General features: G+C 35.5%; 1 protein-coding gene across 4 annotated transcripts in view; it reads right to left on the reverse strand.

The window, feature by feature from the left end:
• FSTL5 (follistatin like 5) overlaps positions 1-18,363 on the reverse strand; it is a 1,060,999-nt gene that overhangs the window by 328,030 nt on the left and 714,606 nt on the right. The window lies entirely within an intron of this gene.

An 18,363-nucleotide genomic window follows, 5' to 3' on the forward strand; every position in this document is an offset into this window, starting at 1 on the left:
TATGAGAAACCAAGAAATCACAAAACAAAACCAAAAGAATGTAAAAATGAAAGATAATGTGAAATATCTCATTGGAAAAACAACTGACCTGGAAAACAGATCCAGAAGAGACAATTTAAAAATTTTGGGACTACCTGAAAGCCATGATCAAAAAAAGAGCCTAGGCATCATCTGTTGGGATTGGAAGCTCAATTCCGTGTGGACAGTCTCAGGCGGGTAAAGGTGGGAGCTTCTAAATCTTAGAGCTCTCACGAGACCCCCCCAGGAAACGGCAGGGGATCGAGGTGAACTGAGCTATCTCGAGTAATTCCGCCTCTTCCCGTAAGAAACATGATGGGAGAGAGATCTCCCCGCCCTCGAGATTGTCCCGGATCTGGGCACACCTAGTTACCTAACAGCATGGTATTCAGATGCAAACTATGCGGCTGAAGGTTAAGTAGGATTGAGGAAGCCTGAAAGCTCTCTTAGCACGTGAGGAGCCAAGAGGACAGAAGGCTCCGCTTCTCTTCTCTCTCCCCTCCCCCTCTCTCCCCACTTGTACTTCTACTTCCAATCCCTTAAGATCTTAGCCTCCTTAGGAAATCTCCCCCTCTTCCTCCTAAGGAAGGCCCCTCTGCACTTGTAACCAAGACCCTGAAATAAAGCTCAACCCTTGTTCGACTCTGGAACATCCTTTCTCTCATATGAGCATCCGGTTTTGGCCAACCGAAGACCTCGGAGGTGAGGTAAGAAGACTCGGGTAGCCCACACAGGCCTCTAGGCCTGGCAATCATCTTTCATGAAATTATCAAGGAAAACTGCCCTGAGACTCTGGAACCAGAGGGCAAAATACATATTGATAGAATCCACAGATCACTTCCTGAAAGAGATCCAAAAAGAGAAACTTCTAGGAACATTGTGGCCAAATTCCAGAGTTCCCAGGTCAAGGAGAAAATATTGCAAGCAGATAGAAAGAAACAATTCAAGTATTGTGTAAATACAATCAGAATAATACAAGATTTAGCAGCTTCTACATTAAGGGATTGAAGGGCATGGAATATGATATTCCAGAAGTCAAAAGAACTGAACAAAAACCAAGAATCAGCTACCCAGCAAAACTGAGTATAATACTTCAGGAGAAGAAATGGTCTTTCAATGAAATAGAGGACTTTCAAGCATTCTTGATGAAAAGACCAGAGCTGAAAAGAAAATTTGACTTTCAAACACAAGAATAAAGAGAAGCATGAAAAGGTAAACAGCAAAGAGAAGTCATAAGAGAATTACTAAAGTTGAACTGTTTACATTCCTACATGGAAAGACAATATTTGTAACTCTTGAAACTTTTCACTATCTGTATAGTGGGTGGGATTACACACACACACACACACACACACACACACACACACACACACACACACACACAGAGAGAGACAGAGAGCACAAAGTGAATTGAATAGAATGGGATCATATCTTAAAAAAATTAAATTAAGGGCTGAGAGAGAAATATATGAGGAGGAGACAGGAAGAAATGGAATTGGGCAAGTTATCTCTCATAAAACAGGCGAGCAAAAGATTTTTCAGTGGAGGGAAAAAGAGGGGAGGTGAGAGAAAAACGTGAAGCTTACTCTCATCAATTCAACTAAAGAAAGGAATAAAATGCACACTCATTTTGGTATGAAAACCTATCTTACAATACAGGAAAGTGGGGAAGAAGGGGATAGCAGGGTGGGGGAGATGATGGAAGGGAGGGCAATGGGAGGAGGGAACAATTTGAAGTCAACACTCTTGGGGAGGGACAGGATCCAAAGAGAGAACAGAAGCAATGGGGGGCAGGATAGGTTGGTGGGAAATATAGTTAGTCTGACACAACACAACTATTATGGAAGTCAATTGCAAAACTACACAGATATGGCCTATATTGAATTGCTTGCTTCCCAAAGGGAATGGGTGCGGAGGGAGGGATGAAGAGAAGTTGGAAGTCAAAGTTTTAGGAACAACTGTTGTGTATTGTTCTTACTCCTAGGAAACAAGAAATACAGATAATGGGGTATAGAAAGTTATCTGTCCCTACAGATCAAAAGAGAAGATGGGGACAAGGGAAGGGAGGGATGTTGTAAGAGAGGGCAGATTGGCGATAGAGGCAATTAGAATGCTTGGCGTTTTGGGGTGGGGGAAGGGGAGAAATGAGGAGAAAATTTGGAACCCAAAATTTTGTGGAAATGGATGTTAAAAGTTAAATAAATAAATTAAAAAAAAAAAAGATTCATTCTTTAGAGTTACACAATTTATTGAAAGGTACCATAGAGAGAAGATACTAATATGTTTATTTTTGTTAACTATTTTTTAATTATATTGGATAGAGCAAAATACAGGTTTAAATATGAGCAAATGTCAGTGGTACACTGGTAAATATGTGGTCCTGGGCAACTCACTTGAACTCTTACTGTTCTAAAAAATTCTCAGGTTGTGAGTTGCAGAGAAGGTACTGATTTGTATTGATGGAGGGAGTTTCCTTTCTGTTTTTTAGCTTTCTTTTTAAAAACAATTACTTATATTTACCATTCTTTATTTTGAATTCCAGGTTCTCTCCCTTTCTCACACCCTCCCCCATCTACTGAAGGGAAAAATTATTAATCATACATGTGAAATCATTCAAAGCACATTTCCATATTGAAAAAAGTGCGAAAATTATATTATATTTGCACTCAGTTCATCAGTTCTGTTTCTGAACATAGTCATTTGGTTTTTTTAATCATGAGTCTTTGGAATTGCCTTAGATCATTGTATTGATCAGAGTAGCTAAGCATTTCACAGCTCATCATCACTGCAACATTACCATACATAATGACTTCCCAGTTCTTACTTCACTTTGCATCATAGATCTTACCACATTGTTGTTTTTTTCTCTAAGACCACTCTCATCATCTTATAGAACAATAGTACTCTATCACAATCATATGCCAAAACTTGTTTAACCATTCCCAAATTGATGAGCATCACCTCAATTACCAATTCTTTGCCACCACAAAAAAAAAGAACTGACATAAATATTTTTTGTACATATAGGTAGGTCTTTTTCCTTTTTCTTTGATCTCTTTGGGGTACAGACATAATAGCAGTATTACCTGATCGAACAGTCCTCACGGTTTTATAGCCTTTGGGCATAATTCTAGATTGTTCCCCAGAATGGTTGGACCACTTCACTACTCCACTAACTTCATTAATGTAGCTATTTTTACTCATCACTTCCAGAGTTGTCATTTCTGATAAATGTGAACTGTTACATGAGACTTATTTTAATTTGCCTTTCTCTAATGAATAGTAATTTAGAGCATTTTTATATGCCTATAGATAACTTTGATTTTTTTTTCTTCTGCAAACTGCCTCTTCCTATCCTTTGACCATTTATCAATTGGGGAATGGCTCTTATTTTTATAAATGTAACTTTATTCCCTATATACCTGAGAAATGAGACTTTTATCAGAGAAATGTGGTGTAAAATATGTTGATATTACTTCATTGTCTGTGATATCTTTTATCAAAATGTAGTTTCCCTGATTAACTCTGACTTAGGTCTATTTTTGCCTTTGCTTTGTCTGAGATCATAATTGCTACTCCTGCCTTTTTTATTTTTACTTCAGCTGAAACATATTAGATTTTGCTCCAGTCTTTTATTCTCACTCTGTGTTTTTGTTTTTCATTTGCTTCTTGTATGCAACATATTGTTGGATTCTGGTTCTAATTCATTCTTTTCCTTGCTTCTGTTTTATAGATTAGATGATTCCATTCATATACATAGTTATGATCACTAACTGTATTTTCCTCCATCCTATTTTCTTCTGCTTATCTTCTCTTTTTATACTTCTCTTTTTGTACAGCCCTCCCTCACTCAAAACAAAGTTAAGTGCAAGTTATGTCATCATTTCTCTGATGTCATGGTCCTCTTCGAAAACAAAGGAGAAACAACAATTTCTTTATCATATCTCTCCACAAAAGTCTGTTTTGCTTCTGACCAGGGGAGTTTTCTGATCTAGAATCACAGATCTAGTAGTTCTATCTTTATCCCTATCACTTATTGCAGCTCTCAAACTAATTTTTTTTTTACCTTAAACAAGTTGGTTCTTAAATCTTCACTTTCTGCTGAGATATCTTTATTTTCCTTATTTACCTCTGTTACACCTATATAACTTTTATGATTTCATTAATGTATGTAGTTGTGTACATGTGTGTGAAATATGTTTATTTTTTTCCTTCTCAAAGAACTTATGAGTAACAGATAGTAGTACCATTCTTATTTTTTTTTAAACAAAACATAAGAGTTTGCAAATAATGTTAGGTGAACAATATTATCCCTACCTGACTGTTTATAGAAGATATTAAAAAAATGGATGCTGGGGAAAAAAAGCTATTTAATTGATTTACCTGGTATACATTAATGATGCTCCAAATATTTTAGCTAAAAATGTATTTGCATTAAAGGGAGTTCAATCTGTTTGCAGAATTTACAATTCCAAATGGCTCCTACATCTGATGTATGGTTTCATGCTTTTTGATTTATTGATTTATTATTATTCACCATGGCAGGTCTTTATGAAAAGAATTGATTATTATATACATGGAAAAATGGACTACCAACGCTCCATATCTATGTGGTTTGATAAAGTAAACGTGTAATTCTTAAACTGATGAGATAGAATGATAACTAAAAATATCAGAAACAATTTCTTCAGTAATTTATGTAGTAAACTACCAGTCAAATTGTGTGGTAAGTGACTTAGGAAAATCCATACTTAGTATTAATAAACACCAGCCTTTTCTGTGGCAACAGGACTAGGACTGCCTTTCTCACATTTGAGAATAAAGCAGCTAGTATTTTTTTGTAGAAAATCTGATTAATGATGACATGCCAAATGACTGCCTTATAGATAGACATATGGCCTCTGACTGAGCAGAGAGTCTTAGTATAAAAGGTGGTTATTGGAACCTCTAAGATGCAAATGCCTAGTTTTGTCTTGACTGGGGAGGGAATGTAACTGTTTGCATGCTTTGATTAATAAAGTTTGAATACATACATTGAGAAATATAGATTTAATTAGTTTTCCCATGGCACCATATGTATGTACCATGAGTTAAACTTAGTACCTATGCTTCATTTCTTGTCTTTGAAAGCTACCAATAGAATTGAATGGATAAATGATTTGTCAATGGTCACAAAGTTTATATGTATGAGTGTATAAGGATTAAAGCTCAGGTCTTCTGACTCCAAGATTAATTATTTGTCTACTATGACATTCTGCCTCTGAAAGTGTAAGATAAAAATGTATCATTAATACCATTATTTCTTTGTCTATTCTTGGAGCTTAGCACTTTGGGATACATTTAATATTTGATGAATGAATTACTAGATGTTTTTCAAATAAAATGCCTTAGGACAAAAACTAATAGCAGCTGGCATAGTACCATGATCATACAGTAACTGATAAGTATTATAACTTAATAATTTATCATCAACACTCCTAAATCATAGAAAACTAGACCCAGGTTGTCATTTCTTCATAAAATGATCATAATAGGATATCTTATTCCAAACAGATAATAACCTGACATATTATCATCACAGTGGATAGTCAAATATTTTCAAAAAATATTTCCTTTTGAGTCACACTTAAATATTTTATGTAAACTCCTATAATTTTAATTAAGCTCATGCCAATTCTAGTCAGTGAGGTTTTGGGGAAGGATTTACATATTATAATATTAATTAGAAATATTGTATATGTTGAGATAAATTTTGAGTAATAACCTACAATTATAGAGTAGAATCCCAATTTAAAAAAGGCAATTCAAGATAGTTTTTCTCATGCGGTTTATAACTTAAAATAACAACTGTATTTATCCAACAAGTATTAATATGTTATTATCTTCTCAAAATAATCAAAATCTGTGACTTAGAGGATAGTTTGTTTTTTAAAGTGGCTTTGGATGTATGCTATTATAATAATTTAAGTTGTATAAAATTCCTTTTTAATATTTCTTATTATCAATGCATATATGTGAATATGTATGCAGATAAATGCATAAACACAAACACACATAAAACGCATCTATTATAAAAGGAGTTGTTTCTTTGTGATCATTTGGAATTATTCAGTAAGGAAAATACCCAATGATTTTCTTAGATAAATAAGGATTGAAAAAAAGAAAATAGTAGTAAGATTTGATTTCAGATACGAAAACTGTGACAAACTATTATTCAGAAGGTATCTTTTAAGGTTTTCGTTAGTACTTAGCTTTTTTCAATACTTAAGCAAACTCTTATTGCCTCATTTCAGATGGACACTACCTTAACGAAGTTTGCAACATGCCATCCACCTGATGGACATAATAAATAGTATGGTCAGTTAATCGTAGTAGCTTAATAGATAAGAATTAAACTTGGAGTCAATAATATCCAGGTTTGAGCATTACTTCTTATATGTACTAGGTCTTTGACCATTTCCAAATCATTTAACTTCTCTACAGCACTGGCAACTCTCAAAGAATATACATTACAAAGAAGTTGCTAAACTGCTTTGGTAGAGGAAGTTTCCGTAATTTGAGTCCTCTACATTGATAAAATCACTGAAGAATTAATAGGAAGAGGGACAGAACTAATAATTCTATAGTGTTATTGCAAAAAAAATCTTCATCTTTGTGTAACTGAGCTCCTGATAGAAGCTCTCTGCATTTAACTAGAATGTTCTTTGATTTGGGGATGACAGACATAAAGTCTATTGCTAAAAATCCTACTTCAATAATTTATTACAAGATAGAAATAATCATGATTATTGAAATCCATGCCAATGGAGAACTCTACAAAATTCTAACAAGCTGTAAAACCTTTGAATAGAAGCCCAGGGGAATTGTTTAATGTCAGAAATATGTATATATATATTGAAATGAAACTTTTATACATCATCAAGAATTTATTTAGTCTGATAAAAACTAAATTTTGGTCATAATCTATACTAATTTTTATAGATGAATATTTATAATTATCCATAGAAATACATCACCATGAATCTAAGTACAAGCCACCTCAAAAATTATCTTTTTAAGAGCTATTATACAAATTCATCCTTTGTATCTAATATGAGGTTAGAAATGAAAACTTCAAAGAATGAGATATTATTAAGAAAGAAAAAGTCCAGTCATGGCTAATTTAGTTTTTTTGTTGTTGTTTTTTGTTTTTTTACAAATATGCACCAACTATGCTGTATTTACTTTAAAAAATACCTGGGAAAAAGAAGACAAGTCTGTCAATGAAAGAAAAAAGAAAGTAAAACTACTTTGCAGATATAATTGATAATTCTTGAAGCTTCCTATTCTTTTCTTACCTATATGACAGGGTACAGATCCAAGCCTAGACCTTCATCTCTTACCCCAAAAGGATTTTGAGTCCTAGTTGTCCATAGGCCTTGGAAAACCCCACCTTGAACTCTCTTTGAATCTTCTCACTTGATTTGGCTTTTCATACCCAAAGCTTAACCTTAACCTAGCTTAGAACTCCATTACCTGTTATCTCCTGATTGTCTCAGGCTACCTGGTCAACTCTACAACCCTCCCACCATCTTTATGTATATAAGATCCATCTTACATCCATGAAAATGCTCGGATTCAATCTAGCTCAGATTCATTCTGGCCCACTAGCATCAGCGATATAAATGCTCAGATTCCTTAAGAGTCTAACCAATGGTGAGATTTCTTAAGAGTCTACCCAATAATAAAGTTAGTTTTTTTTTGGTTGAAAGAAGGCTTGAGTTGAATTTGGGCAGGATGTGGAATAGTGCTATTTTGGAGTCCCTAGGACCCCTAAACCTCAACATAAATATCCTTATAGTGTGTAGGGTTGGAATCATAACTTTTGATGTACAGACCTTAAAGATTATATCTATCCATACATATAAAAAATGCCCCCCCCAATCAATTTTCTCTTTCTCTTCTCTCACCTTCATCTAAGACTGGAAGAAGAAAGGAAAGATAATTGTGAGAAACAAGAAAGTTCTGCTTTCCACAGTCCTAGGAGGTTAGAGGTAAGAAACTAATGCACAAGCTCAAGGACCTGTGTGAGGGAAAATCTGTCAGAAAGGAGAACATAAAGTCACATGGCCAGGGGACGATGTTGTGGGAGATCCACAGTCTGGAAAACAATATAAGAAGCCCCATCTTTCTGAACATGTTGTAGTTGTCCTGTAACTTATTAGGGAGGCTACCCATCCATCCAAGGGGAATAGATGTAAATAGTAATAAAAGCTTTCCTGATTTCACAACAGGTATTGTTCTTTGCTTAAGGTGAGCATGTTTCTCACTGGTGGGGGCTTGTTAGATGGGTCCACTTCTAACAATAACAAAAGATAAAAAAAAAAATTAATAAATATGCATAGTCAAGTAAAACTAATTATTGCATTTTTCATATCATATATGTATATACATATACACATATCTACATATGCATGTGAATATAATTACTAAGACCTTGAAAGTAGCCAATTTCTTGAACCAATGTCCTCAGAATTAAAATCTGGTGCATTTTTTAGTGTTCTTTTAGCAATATCACTTTATCATACCATACTAGGAGGTATTAATTCATTGCCTTGACCAAGGCCCTGAATCTCTGAAGTTCTGATAGAATTTCAATAAGCTGGGAGGGGATACTTTGCAAACTCATGATAATTCTTTTCACAAACACTGCTTTATCCTAGAAAAGAAAATTCTGAAGACTCTGGGGCAAAAAAGGAAATCTCCCATTGAGCTTCTTCCACTGATCTCTTCTTAAGTCAAATGTGTCATTCATTACTAGTACGATTACTATCACAGTGCACTTACAGAAAGAAATGTCTACAAATATTCTCTCCCTGTATCTTTCTACCTGTATATCAACCTTCTTACAGTCTGTCTTGGGGACTTGGAGGAATAATATCCACACCTTTGATTTTATGAATGACAAAACTGAAACTTGGACAAGTTAAGAAATTTACCCAAAATTAGAAGAGTAATAAATAATAGAATTGGAGACAGATCTTCTGACACCAGATGCACTGAGCCTGATAATTTTTCCACTTCCTATCTGGCCTACCAATGCATTTCTGAGGTCCTTCAAGGCCCCATTTAGTACTCAACTCTTTCATGAAGTGTTCTGTAACTAATCCCATCCTTCAGTAACATTGTACCTATTGTACTTTCATCTAGCGCTTAAATAGTCTATATATAAGGGAAGAGGGATACTACTCTATCCCTAATTCAGTTGATACAGTCACAGGATAGAAGCCCAAATGACACTGCAATAATGTATTATCAAGATGTTAGTGGGCAAAAAAGAGAATCTTTAGCTTCAAGACCATATTCTCCCCTCCTCCCATATTTCTGATGAGGTGATGAGACTTGGACTCCTAAAGGAAAACAATCATATTTCTAGAAGCAACCCAGTTACATATAGGCCTAACCCTGTAATTCCTCAGATAAAAGCTATCAGTGCAGGCACAAAATTCCTGCCCAAGGACCATGCCTCTGACAAACTTTTGTATAAACAGAACTATCTTGTCCCCATAAGAAAGCTATCTCTGTTGATACCCTAAATTTTCCCATACATTCCAGCAGCCCAGACCACTGGGGCCTCCCCCCAAGCACCTGCCCTACCCCAGAACTACTTGCATATATTGACCACTCAATCCCACCCAGATTAGCCTACTGGACTTTCCTTCCATGGTTCATTTTGCATATAAGCATCAGCATCATCCTTACTAGTTTACTGGTTCCCTAGGAACTTTGCCCAGCAATAAATATTGCCACTTGACTGGAAGACAGTTTGAATGCATGAAATTATTCTAGGTGACTCTGCCTTGTACCTTGACATTTTGGGATTTCCTGTTCCCCTAAACTACATCATTCTAAACATTTCCCATCTCAAAATCCTTTGTTTGGAATGTCCTACTATCCCTACATTCACAATCTCTACCTGTTAAAATCCTTCCCATTCTTCAAATGCTATCTTAACATCCACCCTTTGCACAGTCTTCCCTGAGCTTTGCTAAATAGGAGTAATTATCTTCTTAATTTTCACAGCAGTTTGTCTTTATTACTTTTATCTCATTAAAAAGCACCTCACAAGTACCAGGTGAGAGAATAATGACTGATAAACAGTTCTGAAAAAGAGACAGCAGTCATAATGGGCTACAAGTTGCATATGAGACCATAATATCATACAGCAGATAAAACCCTAAGGCTCCATTAAGGGAAGCATAGAGTACAAGATTAGGAGCTTGATAGACCTGCTATATTTTCCCTGGTACTTTCCATGATACTTCACTCCTGAACTATCATGTTCATTTATTGATACTGAATTTTTAGGATCAGTGATGATAACATAGAAACGATAGAAACCATAGAAACAGAACGATCAAGATGAGAAAGAGTTTCAGTAGTATGCCACATGAGAGTCAATTGAAGAAATGGGCCATTTAGCCTGGAGAAGAGGGCTATCATATGAAAGAAAAATTAGTTTAAGAAGGCAAAATTAGGAGCAGTGAGTGGAAGTGGCAAAGAAGCAAATTTTGATTTTTTTTAATGAAGAAAAACATCATTAACACTTAGGGTTTTCTAAAAGTATGGCAGGCCATCCTAGAAGATAAGTTTTCCATTACTGGGTATTTTTCAGCAGAAGTTGGATGGTCATTTGTCGGTTTTTAGAGGGAATGCATTCTACAGCTGTCTAATCCATGAGATCTCTGAGACAACAATAGGTCCCAGGCCAAGCACCACTTAATGTTTATTTTTTGGGCCCTAAAGGTTCAGAGTGAATTTAAATAGTAACTGTTCCTTTTCTTAGCCAGAAACCCTGAGGATCTTCCCCTCCCAGTTTTTGTTTGTTTGATTTTAAAGGGACCATCCCTGGACTCATTTCTTCAAGAGGCCTATTCACTGAATGGGCATCACCTCACTCAGAGTTTAAACTAGTAAACACCATAGTTTAAAAAGCCAAGGTTTCCCACTTTATCCTGGCCCATGCCCAGTCCTCCTGATGATATCTGGCCACTGGACCCAGATGGCTCTGGAGGAGAAAGTGAGGCTGGTGACCTTGCATAGCCCACACTCACTCAAAGTCAATTTTAAGTAGTCATCATTTCCCTGATGTCTTGGACCTCTTCAAGAATGAAGGACACACCAACCCCATACATTCTAAAGTACGAATAGAACTGGATGGCTTTGGAGATCATTTTCAAAATTTAGATTCTGTGATACTTCCTATAACAGTGAGTTACATGTAAACTTTATCTCTTCATATTGACATATAGCTTGGTAACCTTAAGGTCCAAATTTTTGTACCACCTCCCACCCCAGTGTTTTACAAAACAAATGATTGTATATAAATTAGGCTATATGCAAGGAATGGTCCTGAAATTCCCTTCAGAGATATTTGCCTGCTTTTAAACCTAGGTTTTCTATTTTTTTTGTAAAACAAGTTTTTTCTAGTGATGAGATTATAACATACCCAAGGTAGTTATTTCAGCAAGCTTTTCTACTATTCATTTCTTTGTGATGCTATGTTTGGAACAAAGCAAATTCCCTTCACTTTCTGAAGACTATGACCTCATTATACTTCATGCTCGTTCATTGGTTGTGTTTTATCAATCAAGACCTTCGCTTCATTGTTTCCTAAAATTGGTCATCAACTGCTATGCTGTTAGCCTTGAAAAATTCAGCTAAGCAAATCATTTTCCTCTACAAATGAATTATTTCACTGCTAGTATTATTCCATAATCAATCTGCCCTGGCTAACCTCTTTCCATAGCCTAAAATGAATATTCATCAGTTTTGCTTGATCAACTTATTCATGCATTCCATCTAACTCCTTTTGGACAACAATATGGTTGTGTTATATGTAATACTATTCAGCATGTTTTCCACATCGTTGGAGGTCATCTGCACTCCATTCTCTCTCAAAAGTTTCTTATGCAAAGGCCTTTTTCAAGAAGGTATCTGTGGAGAATTCAATGATAATTTCCATGGTGACTGGAAAATAAAAATGGGCCTTCAGGCTATTTAGAATAATAATTCTCTTCAACAGGGACACACATTTATTCCTGAGATATTAGAGGATCACTAGATGACTCTGTTACCTCGGATATTATTTTATTTTCAGTGAAGTGCTTGCAGTTCCATAGAAAGAGTGCTAAAATGCTTCTCAGACTTACTATGTTAATGCAGAGGTAACAGGTTTCTAACTTCAATTCATACCTCTTTGCTTATAACTGTCTACAGATATCTTGGAAGCTTAATCATAAAAATGATTCCAGAGAATGTGTCAGTTTAGGCCTGTATCAATGCAGGCCAACAAGTATTATGTAATGAATGCTGTGTGTCTGGAATTGTGCTAGGTACTGCAGTGGATGTAGAGAGACAGGACAGTAGTCAAAGTTCTAGCCTTTGAAAATCCAAATGAAATACTATTTGTTTGTCTTTTTTTGTTTAATGGTAGAGTATCAAGTACCATTTTAATGAACCCTTTTACACACAGAAATCCATTAAAAATCTAAATGAAATGTTACCAAAAGCAAGCTACATGTTCTCTAGATGCTAGATAGTAGAAAGCTATGTATGGATAGGGTAAATGTGAGAATGATTTCTAAGTCCCTTTGTGTCTTGTAGAGACTACATTTTTAAGGTTCAGCATTATGATAGTGAAATGAAATTAAAAGAACTTACTCTGTGATTTTGACTAAACATTTGGGAGTTGACTGTAAGGGAGTAGAGAATCTATACAGTAGAACATTGGTTTACAAGTAACCTGGTTTACATATGCTTCGCTGGATGAGGAAAAACTTTTTGCAAAATTTGCCATGCAGGACAAACAAAAATTCCCAATAAGAACATCGTTTGGACTTGAACAACTCGTGAAGGAATGATGCTTAATCACATTTCCGTGATATTCTGATAAAATGTCAAAAAGAAGTGTCATTAAATAGATTTCTAGTCAGAAGCGAATGTAAAGGAAAAAAAAGACCATGAGTCAAAACATGAAAGTGATTCTAAAAAATGAAAAATAAGTGAAGGTAGCAGTGTTGGTCTTACTTATAGTGAAAGCAGCATAAGAAGGAACACTCCCAATGTTGAAATCCTTGATGTTCTTGTGGAAGGAGATTCTCCTTCCAAGCAATAACCCTTCCCCCTCCTCCTCCTTTCTCTCATGCCATCCATGACTCTTCTCAAAGGTAGTTTCACTTTATATTGTGTACTAATCATTGTTATTGTATTAGGGACAAAACACTTACTTAAAATTATAAGTAATTATTTTTATGTGAATTTTTTTAGGGATGTGGTATCAATCATCTGACTTTACATTATTTCCTATGGGAAAATTCACATTGTGAACAAAATCACATGACAAACAGAATCTCAAAACAAATTAATTTCGTAAACTGAGGTTTTACTGTACTCATGTTCCCTTTAGGTCACCATCAATTGAACCAGATTAACTTGAACCCAAAGAAAGTACTATGGTTAAAATATATTCTCTTTGGTTACCTGCGTAATGAGATCAATTTATCTAATATTTGCTTTCTCCATGCTTTTTGAGGTGCTTCAGGGGACAAAAATTATGATAAAAAGAAATTGAAGGGGAAAGGGAATCAGTATTTATATAGTACAATGGATAGACTGCCAGGCCTGGAGTCAGAAATATTTATCTTCCTGAGTTCAAATTGATAGATTTAGAAATTTTATGAAAGGAAACTCAATGACTGCTAATAACTGAATAATAAAAATCCAATAGAAATATCAAACTATATATTCTCTGAATTATTATACAGTTATCTGATGTGAAAGGGAGATAAACTGATCATAAAATGAGAAAGAAGAATAGATATCAGTCCAAGTGATGTACATGTATCAACAAAATATCAAAAGAACCATGCTTCCAGCATACAGGGTAGATTCTTTATGGAGGAGATTTTTTGAAAAGACATGGACAAGAGTCCCACAGCATGAGAAGCAATGGAAGGGTGCTGTTTTACATAAGTGGTCAAAGTGTCCCAGATTATGTAGTTATGATTTTGGCAGGTAAGAACATAATACTTTTTTTTCTCTTCACAGTGATATAATCTGGGATCCCATAAATATGGGGATGTTCTCCACTGGTGCAATTCTAATTACTCTCTCCCAGTGAAAGATCATAAAAATAAAAAGGAAGAACTAATGTTCAGACTAGTTCCTCCCAGCTACAGGAAGCAGGGAAAGGAGGTTAGTAATTCTGAGTCAATAGAGGTAAAGGAAATATGAAATTGGGCTTCAATTATCAGGTTGCCCAGCTTTTTCACATTTTACCTAGCTTTTTGATTGTGATTGACCTTACTTTGAACTTGGCTACATGGACACTAGAATTACTTGGATAATAGCATTTGATTGAATCTTTCCTTCTTGCCTCTGAAGATGTATAGAAGAATAAAAGGTTTTATACTTTATTGATGGTAAGCTTACCTCACCTCATCTATCCAATCAATTGCAAGTCTCACCAATTTTTCCTCCACAGATCCTAAATTTAATGCTGCATCATGTGAAAGTGATGACCCTGTGTTGTCAAATCACAATAGCCATCATTTCTTTATTGTAAAAACATTATCTCATGTAAGCCACAACATTATGAGATAAATTGCCTTCATTTATTCTCATTTTATAGAAAAGGAAATTGATACTCTAAACTGTCAACCAACAAACACTTATTAAAAGTCTACTCTGTGAAGGGTACAGTACTAGTCTTGGGGGATACAAAGATAAAAATGAAACAACCCCTGTCCTCAAAGTCTATGAGGTGAAACAACAGGTATGTATAAAGAGAAAAGATGTACAAAATAAAAATAATGTAAGTTTTCAGGAAAATGATATTGACAAGCACTTCGTATAAGAAGTAGCATTTGAGTTGAGCAGTGAAGGAAACTAGGGATTTTAAGCAACAAATATCAGGAAGGAGTGCTCTAGACCTGAGGAACATCTTATGCAAAGGTACAGGGATGGGCAATGGAATGTCATTTAGAAGAGGGCCAATCTGTTTGGATTGTAGAATATTCAAATGACAGTAAGGTAGAAAAACAACACAAAACAAGAAAAGTAGGCTGGGGCTGATTTGTGAAGTACTTTAAATATAAAACAGAGGCTACTTTTGTTCTGGTTACACAAGTGATAGGGAGCATGTGAAATTTCTTGAGTAAGAGAGTAACATGATCAAACCTGTGCTTTAAGAACATCACTTTGGTAGCAGTGTAAAAGACAGTTTAGGACTGAAGCTGCTGTCATAGTCCAGGCCAAAGGTGAAGAGACTCTGAGTTTGGGTAGGTGACCATATTACTAGATAAAAGAGGGAGAATGTTAGAGATATGTAGAAAGGATTGGCAGGACTTGACAACTGATGAGATGAGAAATTAAGAAGTCATGGATGAATCTGAAGCTGTAAACCTAGATGACTAGAAGAATACCATTATCCCTGACAAAAATAAGGAAGTTCACAAGAGACAGATTTTTGAACATGCTGAGTATGAGAAGACTTTGACATGTCAGTTAGAGCATTGCGTGGATATGAGGTATTTTTTTTTGATAAATCTGAGAGTCATCACACACATATAAGGTAATGAAATTACTAAGCAAGATATAGTATATAAAGAAAAGAAAAGCAAAGAATACCCTCAGAGGACACTCACATATATAAATATATAAATGATAATTCGATAAAGAAGACTGAGAAGGTGCAATCAGACAGGTATTCGTACCAAGAAAACTGTCATAAAAATCCAGAGAAGAGAAAGAAATGAAAATGATTATGTAGTCAGTGGTGTCACATACTACAAGTACCTGGGGTCATTATTAAGTTCCTAAGGTGGCATTTGAATGTGGGAATTATTTATTCTTATGTACTATGAAGAGCTATGATGTAAGTGCTTTGGCAGAGTCTACCAAGCTGGATGGAATTTGAGTATGGACCTGGGGAAAGAATATGTCTGCTTTTTGAAGACCAGCTTAATTCTCTAATATTTAGCCACCAGATGACTCTAACAAAGGCTGTCTACCAAACATGGCAGGATAGCATCTGCATCACTAGAGAGAATAACTGCAGATCTTTAGTACCATTGATTCAGAGATGAAAGGAGCCTTGGAAGCTACTTAGTCCAAACTCTTCATTTTATGCATGAGGAATGTAGAATTCAGAGAGTTTAAAGGCCTTACTATGGCCTTTAATCAGAGTCATAGGCAGTACTTGAACTCAGGTCTTCCTCAAATGAAGACACTATTCAGTTGAAATTTAACTCAGAGAGAATTTCCTTAGGTTACAATAAAGTTTATTAAATTATTGATGTTCGTCATCTTCCTAATACTGAGTTCTTTGAACAATATTACTTTGAATCCAGTGATACAAAAGTTAGTAGAGTAAATCCATAAAGGTGGTTTTTGAGTAATCCCTATGTTATTAAAATTAACTCATTATTACACCCCCATGACAGTGATTCCTTTTTTTACACAGACAAAAGAACTAATAAAATGAACAAGCAAATATATTTAAGTATTTTTGATGGTGCCAGGCTTGCACAATCTGCAGTCCCCAGGCTGCTTACTGCCTGTGGGCACACCAAGGGATTTCAGGGGAAATCCTCTGGCATTCCTGAAATCCTTTGGCATTCTGCAAGCTGTCTGCAGGTTGTGCAGACCTGATGAAAGAGTTCAAGGGGTAAGCTTCTGAACTGATATGGGGGTATCCAGTATTTATTCAAATGACTACATCCCTCTGGATGTTCTCTAGAGCTCTGGCTCTCCTGGATTAGCCAACCAATAAGTCCCAGGCCAAGTCCCACTTGGTCGTTGTTCAGGATCAGCCAAGAATGAATGCAAATAGCAATGTTTCTGTTTTGGCCAGAAACCCTGAGGGTCTTCCCCTCCAATATTGATTTTTTTTTTGGCTAGGTAAAAGAGGCCATTCACTGCCTCATTTTTTACCTCACTGAAGGAGTGTTGCTTCAGTCAAACTGAGACCTAAGGAAAGACCTTAGCTTAAAAAAAAAAACAAGGTCTCCCACTGCATCTAGAGCCATCTTCATCTGTCCTGATATGTAACTTGCCACTGGACCCAGGTGGCTCCAGGGGAAGAAGTGAGACTAGTGACTATGCCAGCTCCTCCTCATCCAAATATAATTCACTTACATGTCATGGCATCACTTCCTCTTCAAAAACAAAGCACAAACAACGATAACAAATGACTCCATCACACCCAGTACATTTCTATTCTTAAATGATACTTTAATGAGAATGAAATAGTTCTTAGTTCCAACATTTGGAATCACAGTTTATTTCTTAAAAACCTACCTATAATTTATCTTCTAAAATCTCATGAAGGATGAAGAAATTACTTTGCAATGACTTTTAAGTTTTAAGTTGGTTTCCTTTAGAGTTCACAATGATTTAGAACATGGTCAAGTGCTATGAATGATAGTATTACAAAAGAGAAGCCCCACTTTACTAATGTGTGATGAAAACACATTGTATTATTTGTTGTCATCGCTCTTTCTCCTGTGTCTGCATTAATATAAAGTGAAGCAAAAGTAGGTATCTTATGTTTTGTTGGGAGGGTGATAAGTAGAAGGCTTTTAATTCAATTTTGTTTAATTCAGAAGGCAATATTAAAAAAAAAAACCTCACTATATGCAAGGCACTGTGCATGCTTTAAGGATATAAAAACAAAAAAGAAAAGCTCAAACATTCTTTGCCCTCAAAGAGGCTAAATTTTAATGAGGAGACATTTCATGCAGCCAGGTAAGTAAATGCCAGGTAATATAATGGACAAACAACATCAGCCTTGGAGAGGAGCTCAGGAAAGGCCTTGTAAAAGAGAAGGCACCCCAGCTAAGCCTTAAAAGAAGTAAGGATTTGTCAGAGCCCAGGTGAGAAAGAAAAGCATTCCAGACATTGCAAAAAGGTTCCATGAAGTTGTGGGAGATGGAGTGTTGGAATATGGTACAGAAAGAGAAAGGAGACCACTTTGGTTGGAATATCGAGGACATTAATGGGATTAATGTACAATAAGTTTGGGAAGATAAAATGGTACTAGATTATGAAGAGCTTGAAAAGAAATCTTAATATGTTAGTAAACAGAATACTCCAGAAAAGAAAATATATAAAAAACTGAAAATTGTCAGCAGAGGAGAATAGCTAAGACAAGTGACATAACATAAAGGTTTTTCAAAGGAAAATAATATGACTCCTGTGGGTACTTTTTCCCAATGATCTTTGCCTTCTTCTAGACTTCTTTTTATCATCATTATCATCGTCATCCTCACTTTTAAAGGGCTTAATCCCTGCTTTGAGTTGTTT

This window comes from Notamacropus eugenii, chromosome 6, assembly GCF_028372415.1.
Source record: "Notamacropus eugenii isolate mMacEug1 chromosome 6, mMacEug1.pri_v2, whole genome shotgun sequence".
Classification (NCBI taxonomy): domain Eukaryota; kingdom Metazoa; phylum Chordata; class Mammalia; order Diprotodontia; family Macropodidae; genus Notamacropus; species Notamacropus eugenii.